We start from the raw sequence: 11,165 nt of genomic DNA, 5'->3' as shown, positions 1-11,165 counted from the left end.
CTGACATCATTCATACTGAATCCTCAAGGGTGACAAAGGGGAATAAAGGGACAAACGACTTCATGTTTTGGTATAAGAAAGGTTGCGAGAAAAATATCAGTGACTCCCATGTTACTAGACACTTAACAGCTGCGCATCACATATGTGAGGTAAAGCAATTAGAAATAATTAGTTCAGAGCGTGTGGCCCAGAGAGTTTTATATTCCTGGAATTTTAAGTAAACGAGTACAGTGTAATTATAGGGCCATTTATAGAATTTACAACCAGTTTAAAAACTTTCTTTATTGTGTTTATTTATTAAGGATCCCCATTAGCTTCCTGGGGTCCAGCAACATTAAGGCAGTTATATACAATTTAAAATATTACATGACATTACATTTCATAACACTTTTCCCAACACATGAAGTGTGTTCCCTCAGGCCACTACTCTATAATACAAAATCCATGTGTGGGTGATTCTGAAACTTCGGGCACTTTGGCCCTGCATTTTTCAGAAATTAAAACTTATTCAAACACCATTTTACAAGTATTTTGATTGTCTTGATTTGCCTTGAAACAATATCTGATAACCGCTGTATCTATAACACATTTCTCATATACAGTGGCTTGCAGAAGTATTCACCCCCTTGGCATTTTTCCTATTTTGTTGCCTTACAACCTGGAATTAAAACAGATTTTTGGGGGGTTTGCATTATTTGATTTACATAACATGCCTACCACTTTGAAGATGCAAAATATTTTTATTGTGAAACAAACAAGCAATAAGACAAAAAAACTGAAAACGTGCACAACTATTCAACCCCCCAAAGTCAATACTGTAGATCCACCCTTCGCAGCAATTACAGCTGCAAGTCTCTTGGGGTATGTCTCTATAAGCGTGGCACATCTTGCCACTGGGATTTTTTCCCATTCTTCAAGGCAAAAGTGCTCCAGCTCCTTCAAGTTGGATAGGTTCCGCTGGTGTACAGCAATCTTTAAGTCATACCACATATTCACAATTGGATTGAGGTCTGGGCTTTGACAAGGCCATTCCAAGACATTTAAATGCTTCCCCTTAAACCACTCGAGTGTTGCTTTAGCAGTATGCTTAGGGTCATTGTCCTGCTGGAAGGTGAACCTCAGTCCCAGTCTCAAATCTCTGGAAGACTGAAACAGGTTTCCCTCAAGAATTTCCCTGTATTTAGCGCCATTTATCATTCCTTCAATTCTGACCAGTTCAGTCAGTCCCTGCCGATGAAAAACATCCCCACAGTATGATGCTGCCAACAGCACCAGAATGTGTTCTCGGGGTGATTAGAGGTGTTGGGTTTGCACCAGGCATAGCGTTTTCCTTGATGGCCAAAAAAGCTCAATTTTAGTCTCATCTGACCAGAGTACCTTCTTCCATATATTTTGGGAGTCTCCCACATGCCTTTTGGCGAACACCAAACATGTTTGCTTACTTTCTTCTTTAAGCAATGGCATTTTTCTGGCCACTCTTCCATAAACTCTGTGGAGTGTACGGCTTAAAGTGGTCCAATGGACAGATACTCCAATCTCCGCTGTGGAGCTTTGCAGCTCCTTCAGGATAATCTTTGGTCTCTTTGTTGCCTCTCTGATTATTGCTCTCCTTGCCTGGTCCGTGAGTTTTGGTGGGTGGCCCTCTCTTGGCAGGTTTGTTGTGGTTCCATATTCTTTCCAGTTTTTTAATAATGGATTTAAAGGTGCTCTGTGGGATGTTCAAAGTTTCTGATATTTTTTTATAACCTAACCCTGGTCAGGTCATGTGACACTTAGATCGCACACAGGTGGACTTTATTTAACTAATAATGTGACTTCTGAAGGTAATTGGTTGCACCAGATCTTATTTGGGGGCTTCATAGCAAAGGGGGTGAACACGCACCACTTTTCAGGTTTTTATTTTTTTGAATTTTTTAAAACAAGTAATTTTTTTCCTTTCACTTCACCAATTTGGACTATTTTGTGTATGTCCATTACATGAAATCCAAATAAAAATCAATTTAAATTACAGGTTGTAATGCAACAAAATAGGAAAAAAGCCAAGGGGAATGAATACTTTTGCAAGGCATTGAATTTGTATATTAACTTGAATTGAATATTGTTTAGGTTTTCCTAATATTAGTAATTCAACACGACACCTGAATGTCTAAACTTGCCTTGGTGACAGCTGAAAACATTTATTTATCATGAAAAATAAGATATTTCCACCCAACCTTTTTGTGAGATTATGATAACAACCATATGATTTCCCTATCTAAAACAAATCAATCAATATAAATTATACATAATATACTAATTTACCTCAGAAATATGGATTTAATGGAAATGACAAGGTGGGGTGGAAATGACAAGTTGGGGTGGAAAGGACATCTATGTAAAAAACTATTCTGAAAACAATATTTTATTGCAAACATTTTGAACAACAACCATTGTTAAACATTTAATTAATATAAGACAAAGTAAGATTCCAAAACACTGGAACTAGCGCCTTTTCAACACGAGAACGTTTGTCATTGACTACACTTAATGTAGATGAAACAACTCAAACTTAAACATTTTATTTCACATTTATTTAACCAGATAGGCTAGTTGAGAACAAGTTCTCCTTTGCAACTGCGACCTGGCCAAGATAAAGCATAGTAATTCGACACATACAACAACACAGAGTTACACATGGAATAAACAAAACTTACAGTCAATAATACAGTAGAAAAAAAGAAAACAAAAAAGTCAGTGAGTGCAAATGAGGTAAGATAAGGGAGTTAAGGCAATAAATAGGCCGTGGTGGCGAAGTAATTGCAATATAACAATGAAACACTGGAATGGTAGATGTGCAGAAGATGAATGTGCAAGTAGAGATACTGGGGTGCAAAGGAGCAAGATAAATAAATACAGTATGGGGATGTGGTAGATAGATGGGCTGTTTACAGATGGGCTATGTACAGGTGCAGTAATCTGTGAGCTGTTCTGACAGCTGGTGCTTAAAGCTAGTGAGGGAGATATGAGTCTCCAGCTTCAGTGATTTTTGCAGTTTGTTCCAGTCATTGGCAGCAGAGAACTGGAAGGAAAGGCGACCAAAGGCGGAATTGGCTTTGGGGGTGACCATATACCTGCTGGAATGCGTGCTACGAGTGGGTGCTGCTATGGTGACCAGTGAGCTGAGATAAGGCGGGGCTTTACCTAGCAGAGACTTTTAGATAACCTGTAGCCAGTGGGTTTGGCGATGAGTATGAAGTGAGGGCCGACCAACGAGAGTGTACAGGTCTCAGTGGTGGGTAGTGTATGGGGCTTTGGTGACAAAACGGATGGCACTGTGATAGACTGCATCCAATTTGTTGAGTAGAGTATTGGAGGCTATTTTATAGATGACATCGCCGAAGTCGAGAATCGGTAGGATGGTCAGTTTTACAAGGGTATGTTTGGCAGCATGAGTGAAGGATGCTTTGTTTCGATAAAGGAAGCTGATTCTAGATTTAATTTTGGATTGGAGATGGTTAATGTGAGTCTGGAAGGAGTGTTTACAGTCTAACCAGACACCTAGGTATTTGTAGTTGTCCACGTATTCTATGTCAGAGCCGTACAGAGTAGTGATGCTGGATGGGCGGGCAGGTGCAGGCAGTGATCGATTGAATAGCATGCATTTAGTTTTACTTGCATTTAAGAGCAGTTGGAGGCCACGGAAGGAGAGTTGTATGGCATTGAAGCTCGTCTAGAGGTTAGTTAACACAGTGTCCAAAGAGGGGCCAGAAGTATACAGAATGGTGTCTGTCTTCTAGCACCTACAGTTGAAGTTTACATACAACTTAGCCAAATACATTTAAACTCAGCTTTCACAATTCCCGACATTTAATCAAAGTACAAATTCCCTGTCTTATGTCAGTTAGGATCACCACATTACTTTAAGAATGTGAAATGTCAGAATAATAGTAGAAAGAATGATTTATTTAAGTTTTTATTTCTTTCATCACATTCCTAGTGGGTCAGAAGTTTATATACACTCAATTAGTATTTGGTAGCATTGCCTTTAAATTGTTTAACTTGGGTCAAACGTTTTGGGTATCCATCAACAAGCTTCCCACAATAAGATGGGTGGATTTTGGCCCATTCCTCCTGACAGAGCTGGTGTAACTGAGTCAGGTTTGTAGGCCTCTTTGCTCACACATGCTTTTTCAGTTCTGCCCACACCTTTTCTATGCGATTGAGGTCAGGACTTTGTGAAGGCCACTCCAATACCTTTACTTTGTTGTCCTTAAGCGATTTTGCCACAACTTTGGAAGTATGCTTGGGGTCATTGTCCATTTGGAAGACCCATTTGTGATCATGCTTTAACTTCCTGACTGATGTCTTGAGATGTTGCTTCAATATATCCACATACTTTTCTTTCCTCATGATGCCATCTATTTTGTGAAGTGCACCAGTCTCTCCTGCAGCAAAGCACCACCACAACATGATGCTGCCACCCCGTGCTTCACGGTTGGGATGGTGTTCTTTGGCTTGCAAGCCTCCCCCTTTTCTCTCCAAACATAACAATGGTCATTATGGCCAAACAGTTCTATTTTTGTTTCATCAGACCAGAGGACATTTCTCCAAAAAGTACGATATTTGTCCCCATGTGCAGTTGCAAACCGTAGTCTGGCTTTTTTTATGGCAGTTTTGGAGCAGTGTCCTTTCAGGTTATGTCGATATAGGACTCGTTTTACTGTCGATATAGATACTTTTGTACCTGTTTCCTCCAGCATCTTCATAAGGTCCTTTGCTGTTGTTCTGGGATTGATTTGCACTTTTCGCACCAAAGTATGTTCATCTCTAGGAGACAGAACGCGTCTCCTTCCTGAGAGGTATGACGGCTGCGTGGTCCCATGGTGTTTATACTTGTGTACTATTGTTTGTACAGATGAACGTGGTACCTTCACGCGTTTGGAAATTGCTCCCAAGGATGAACCAGACTTGTGGAGGTTTACAAGTTTTTTTTTCTGAGCTCTTGGCTGATTTCTTTAGATTTTCTCATAATGTCAAGCACTGAGTTTGAAGGTAGGCCTTGAAATACATCCACATGTACACCTCCAATTGACTCAAATGATGTCAATTAGCCTGTCAGAAGCTTATAAAGCCTTGATATAATTTTCTGGAATTTTCCAAGCTGTTTAAAGACACAGTCAACTTAGCGTATGTAGACTTCTGACCCACTGGAATTTTAATACAGTGAATTATAAGTGAAATAATCTGTCAGTAAACAATTGTTGGAAAAATTACTTGTGTCATGCACAAGTAGATGTCCAAACCGACTTGCCAAAACTATAGTTTGTTAACAAAAAATGTGTGGAGTGGTTGAAAACAAGTTTTAATGACTCCAACCTAAGTGTATGTAAACTTCTGACTTCAACTGTATATATTGAGGGAAGAGTTAAAGCTGACAGCTGTACATGCTTTATTTAATGTATGATTTACATATATTTACATAAACAGTACCTTTATGTCCTGCTTTGTATACATTGTATCGTGAGATTCCAATTCTAAGGCTTAGAAAGAGCTAAGTTCCTCCCAGACCAAGGCATCCAGCTCCATGTGCCTTTTGATCACTGGATGGGGCTCAGGGACAAGTCCAAGCACATGCTGCGGTCTGTACCATATAATGTTGTCTCTCATCGGCCAAAAAAAAACGATTGGGGCCAACGTGACTTATGGTTTTCACAAGAGCACCACTCTCTGCGTGAACGACTTGCACGATACCAGGGTAAACATCCTGATCATACTCCACCACACACCACTTTCCGATCAATGCTTCACTTAGATCTTCAATGGGCAGGAAGGCGTTGTGAGATGTGTTGGATTTTTCATCGTGGTCTGTCTCTGTTTTTCCAACCAGAGTCACAGTCTTTTGGCTGAAACAGCTGCAGTGATGTGGAAGGGAACAGAAGCAACTGAGTATTCTCTGGAGGACTGTCAGTGACCATCTGGAAACACAGGAAATTGTCAAAGTTATGCACATTCGAAATATATAATGATAGCATAGTCTAATGATACATAGTGGAGTGATAATATGTTTGTTTAACAAATGTGAGATTTGACATAAAATAACCCTGAACTATTACCTGGTGTATCATTGTCTCACGGATCGTCTCCAGGTGATCCGGTAGGAGAGACTTCATGCTCTCTATCTCCTCCTCTGAGATATATAAGAGCTTGATAGCTGACTGATCTTTTGACAGTTCCTCAAAAACAGTTCTTCCATTTGGGAGGTCCTTGCCTTGTGCCACAATTCCATGTGCGCTTCGTTTCACAGCTTTCCTAACCCATCAGCTGGTCCTTTTCTGTCCAGCTTCTAGGAAATTCTATGTGACTCTCTGGAAGCCCATTTCAAAGGGAAGGGTGGAGAGATAGTATAAATAATTTTAAGACCTATGCTGGGTTGTTGGCCCATCACTCACAAAATGTACAGCAGTAGCCGATGGGCAGAACTCAAGGAAGTTGGCCAGTGTTTTTGAGAGATGGGCCCAGATAGCAGAGGGGTCATAGAAGAGCTCAGTGAGCAAACTGAAACTGTATAATTTGTGGTATATCCAACACAAGTGTAGATGGTGAACAGCTCGTGAGAATCACCAAATTGAACTGCCTGTATTTCACTGGTGTATTTACACATGTAGTTCTCTGAAAAGTCAATATGTACTATGATCTCCTCTTTCCCCAGATTCTCTTTAAATTCTCTCAGTTTGGAGAATTGGTGTTGAATGTTGTACATGTGTTTCCACAAATTCTCTTTCAATCCTTTCGGGAAGTCCTCCAGTAGAATCTGCAGTGTGCCACACACCTTTTCCTTTACTGTCAAATGTACAGTGAATTTCTCCATGTTTCCCTCTTTGTTTTTCTCTCTCTTCAGCTTTGCTTTTTCACTCAAACCACCATGTCTGCTCACCAGCATCAAAGTCAGATGTTTAAGCTCTTTTGCTTGGCAAAGGGAGCCCTCTCTATACATGCCCTCTTTCTTCAAGTTTTCACAGCACAAAGACTCAAAAAGGTTCTCACTGTTCCTGCAGCTGATTATTTCGTGATACTGTCATTCAAGAAGCGCTTCTGCTTTTTCTTCTTGTTCCTCATTAGTGTGTCCTTTTCCCCTGTTGTTGCTCTACTGTTGAAATCACGTTCACAGAATCTAGTGATATTCTCTTCTGTGGCTGTGCTAATTCTGTTACACTGCTTTTTTCAGGAGTATTGAGGACTTGTTGGCCTGTTTTCATTTGCTGAAAATCCAAATTATCTGTTTGTGGCTTTGACCAGGCCACACTTTCTCAGGATGTTGCCTCTGAGCATTTTTGAAGCCACTTGTTTGTCCTTAGCACTGTGCATTTTTTGATACTTTTGCTTTAACCCTGCAATGATGGCATTTTGAAACAATAAAATGCTTTTAAAGTTATTTGGAGTTCCCTTCAATTGCTGTTTTGTTTTTGGGGAATCTTGTCTCTCTATTTTCTTCATCAGTCGATCACACTTTTTTGGTATTATTTCGCTTTCCGTAAAGCATTATCAAGTTTGACATTTGTCATGCAAAGATCTCTGTATGTTTTTGAGTGACCTCATCCAACCTTTTCCCTTCCAGCAAGTATTCAACTTCTCAGTCCTGTTGCAGACAACGAGGAAGGGGTATAAGGGCGTGTATCAGGGGCAGGTAAGTTAGGAGCAGGTATGTTGGCTTCATGTTCTGGCTGCAAGTTATCTGGTAACTGAGGTGGTGTTTCCTGATAGGTCGGTCTCCATTGCAACTGTTCTCTTTAAAGTCTGTCTTCTATTCCGTTGGTTGCATTTCCATTGCCTTCTCTTGCTTCTTTGTTCTCACTTTGTAAGCTCAGAGATAGATTTCACTTCTCCATTCTCTTTTTCCCTTCGCCTAAAGTAAAAAAAAGAAAGCTAATGGGATAATGAATTTTGTCATTTTCACCACGTTTCACCACAGTTAAGTTTGTGATGGAAATGACGCTTCTACAGTTTTTGGAGAAAAGTGACAGGCTGCTTAGCATGCTTTGGCTAGTATTACAGCTAGCATATAATTGACACTAAATGCATAAAACAGTAAAATAAAAAATAAAAAATGATACAACAAATTAAAGAAATTATAGCCTGTTTGGAAATGACTGACAATTAAAATATTTTCTACACACATCTGGAAATACTGTCCGCTACAGCCATGTGCTTCAGTGTCACAATACATTTCCATAGTATCTAAGTTAACATTCTCTTGAAAAAAACGTTATTAATGAGGAATTTGTCCACAGCGGTGGAAATGACACCTCTACCAAAGGACAGGTATATTTTGTGTAAAAAAAACAATATAAAGGGCATACTCACAATAAATATTGATATGGATTTTATTTAATTGACTCTTTCTCTAGTAGATAACACTATACAATGTGTAATTATTCATGTTTATTCATAGAAAAACAGTAAAATCTCAAAAGTCTGGGTCAGGGACAAGGGAAAAACAGTGAAATTGAAGTATAAAATGCATCTGAAAATTAGCTAAAACACAGTGGTGGAAAAAGTACTCAAACGTCATACTTGAGTAAAAGTCTAAAAGTTTTTGGTTTTAAATATGCTTAAGTATCAAAAGTAAATGCAACTGCTAAAATATACTTAAGTATCAAAAGTAAAAGTCTAAATAATTTCAAAATCCTTATATTAAGCAAAGCAGACGGCACATTTGATTTTTTTTTAAATAGCCAGGGGCACACTTCAACACATACAGTGCCTTTGGAAAGTATTCAAACCACTTGACTTTATTTTTTTGTTAAGTTACAGCCTTATTCTAAAATGGATTAAATAAAATATTTTCCTTATCAATCTACACACAATATCCCATAATGACAAAGCGAAAACAATATTTTTAACATTTTTTAACAAAACTGAAATAACTTATTTACATAAGTATTCAGACCCTGAAATGGAACTCAGGTGCATCCTGTTTCCATTGATCATCCTTGAGATGTTTCTAAAACTTTATTGGAGTCCACCTGTGGTAAATTCAATTGATTGGACATGATTTTGAAAGGCACACACATGTCTATTTAAGGTCCAACAGTTGACACGGCATGTCAGAGCAAAAACCAAGCCATGAAGTCGAAGGAATTGTACGTAGAGTTCCGAGACAGGATTGTGTCGGGGCACAGATCTCTGGAAGGGTAACAAAAAATGTCTGCAGCATTGAAGGTCCCTAAGAACACAGTCGTCTCTATCATTCTTAAATGGAAGACATTTGAAACCACCCAAACTTTTCGTAGAGCTGGCCACCTGCACAAACTGAGCAATTGGGGGAGAAGGGCCTTGGTCAGGGATGTGACCAAGAACCTGATGCTCACTCTGACATAGGTCCATAGTTCCTCTGTGGAGATGGGAGAACCGTCCAGAAGGACAACCATTTCGGCAGCAATCCAGCAATCAGGCTTTTATGGTAGTGGCCAGACGGAAGCCACTCCTCAATAAAAGGCACATGACAGCCCACTTGCAGTTGGCCAAAAGGCACCTAAAGACTCTAAAAACACGAAAAACAAGATTCTCTGGTCTGATGAAACCAAGATTGTCCTGAATGCTAAGCGTCACATCTGGAGGAAACCTGGCACCATCCCTACGGTGAAGCATGGTGGTGGCAGCATCCTGCTGTGGGGATGTTTTTCAGAGGCAGTGAGACTATTCAGGATCGAGGGGAAAGATAAACAGAGCAGTGTACAGAGAGATCCTTGTTGAAAACCTGCTCCAGAGCGCTCAGGAGCTCAGACTGGGGGCAAAGGTTCACCTTACAACAGGACAACGACCCTAGGCACACAGCCAAGACAACGCAGGAGTGGCTTCGGGACAAGTCTCTGAATGTGCTTGAGTGGCCCAGCCAGAGCACAGACTTGAACTCGATCGAACATCTCTGAAGATACCTGAAAATAGCTGTGCCGCAACGCTCCCCATCCAACCTAACAGAGCTTGAGAGGATCTACAGAGAATAATGGGAGAAACTCCCCAAATACAGGTGTGCCAAGTTTGTAGCTTCACACCCAAGGAGACTCGAGGTTGTAATCGCTGCCAAAGGTGCTTCAACAAAGTACTGAGCAAAGGGTCTGAAAACTTGTGTAAATGTGATATTTTGAGTTTAAATTTTTTATAAATTTGCAAAAATTTATAAAAACCTGTTTTTCTTTGACATTATGGGGTATTGTGTGTAGATTGATGAGGGAAAAAAACTATTTAATCCATTTTAGGATAAGGCTGTAACATATCAAAATGTGTAAAAAGTCAAGGGGTCTGAATACTTTTCGAATGCACTGTAATGCACTGATCTGAGTCCGCCAGAGTAGGCAGTAGGGATGACCAGGGATGCTCTCTTGATAAGTGTGTGAATTTGACCATTTTCCTGTCGAAATGCAACGAGTACTTTTGGGTGTCAGAGAAAATGTATGGAGAAAAAAGTACATTATTTTCTTTAGGAATGTAGTGAAGTAAAAGTAAAAGTAGTCAAAAATATAAATAGTAAAGTACAGATACCCCAGAAAACTACTTAAGTAGTACATTAAAGTATTTTTACTTAAGTACTTTACACCACTGCATAACATATAGGTTTTTCCGTCAGCAGACTACGATCGATAATGTCAAAAGCCACACTGAAGTCTAACAAAAAAGCTCCCACAATCTTTTTATCATCAATTTCTCTCAGCCAATCATCAGTCATTTGTGTAAGTGCCATGCTTGTTGAATGTCCTTCCCTATAAGCGTGCAGAAAGTCTCTGGTTAATTTGTTTACAGTGAAATAGCATTGTATCTGGTCAAACACAATTTTTGCCAAAAGTTTACTAAGGGTTGGTAACAGGCCGATTGGTTGGCTATTTGAGCCAGTAAAGGGGGCTTTACTATTCTTGGGTAGTAAAATTACTTTTGCTTCCCTCCAGGCCTGAGGGCACACACTTTCTAGTAGGCTTTTGATGAAAAGATATGGCAAATAGGAGTGGCAATATCGTCCACTATTATCCTCAGTCATTTTCCATCCAAGTTGTCAGACCTCAGTGGCTTGTCATTATTGATAGACAACAATCATTTTTTCACCTCATCCACTCTCACTTTACAGAATTCAAAAATCACAATGTTTGTCTTTCATAATTTGATCAGTTATGCTTGTATGTTTAGTGTCAGCGTTT

The sequence above is a fragment of the Salvelinus fontinalis genome, chromosome 22 (genome assembly GCF_029448725.1).
Source record: "Salvelinus fontinalis isolate EN_2023a chromosome 22, ASM2944872v1, whole genome shotgun sequence".
Lineage (NCBI taxonomy): Eukaryota > Metazoa > Chordata > Actinopteri > Salmoniformes > Salmonidae > Salvelinus > Salvelinus fontinalis.
This window is presented reverse-complemented; position numbering follows the sequence as displayed.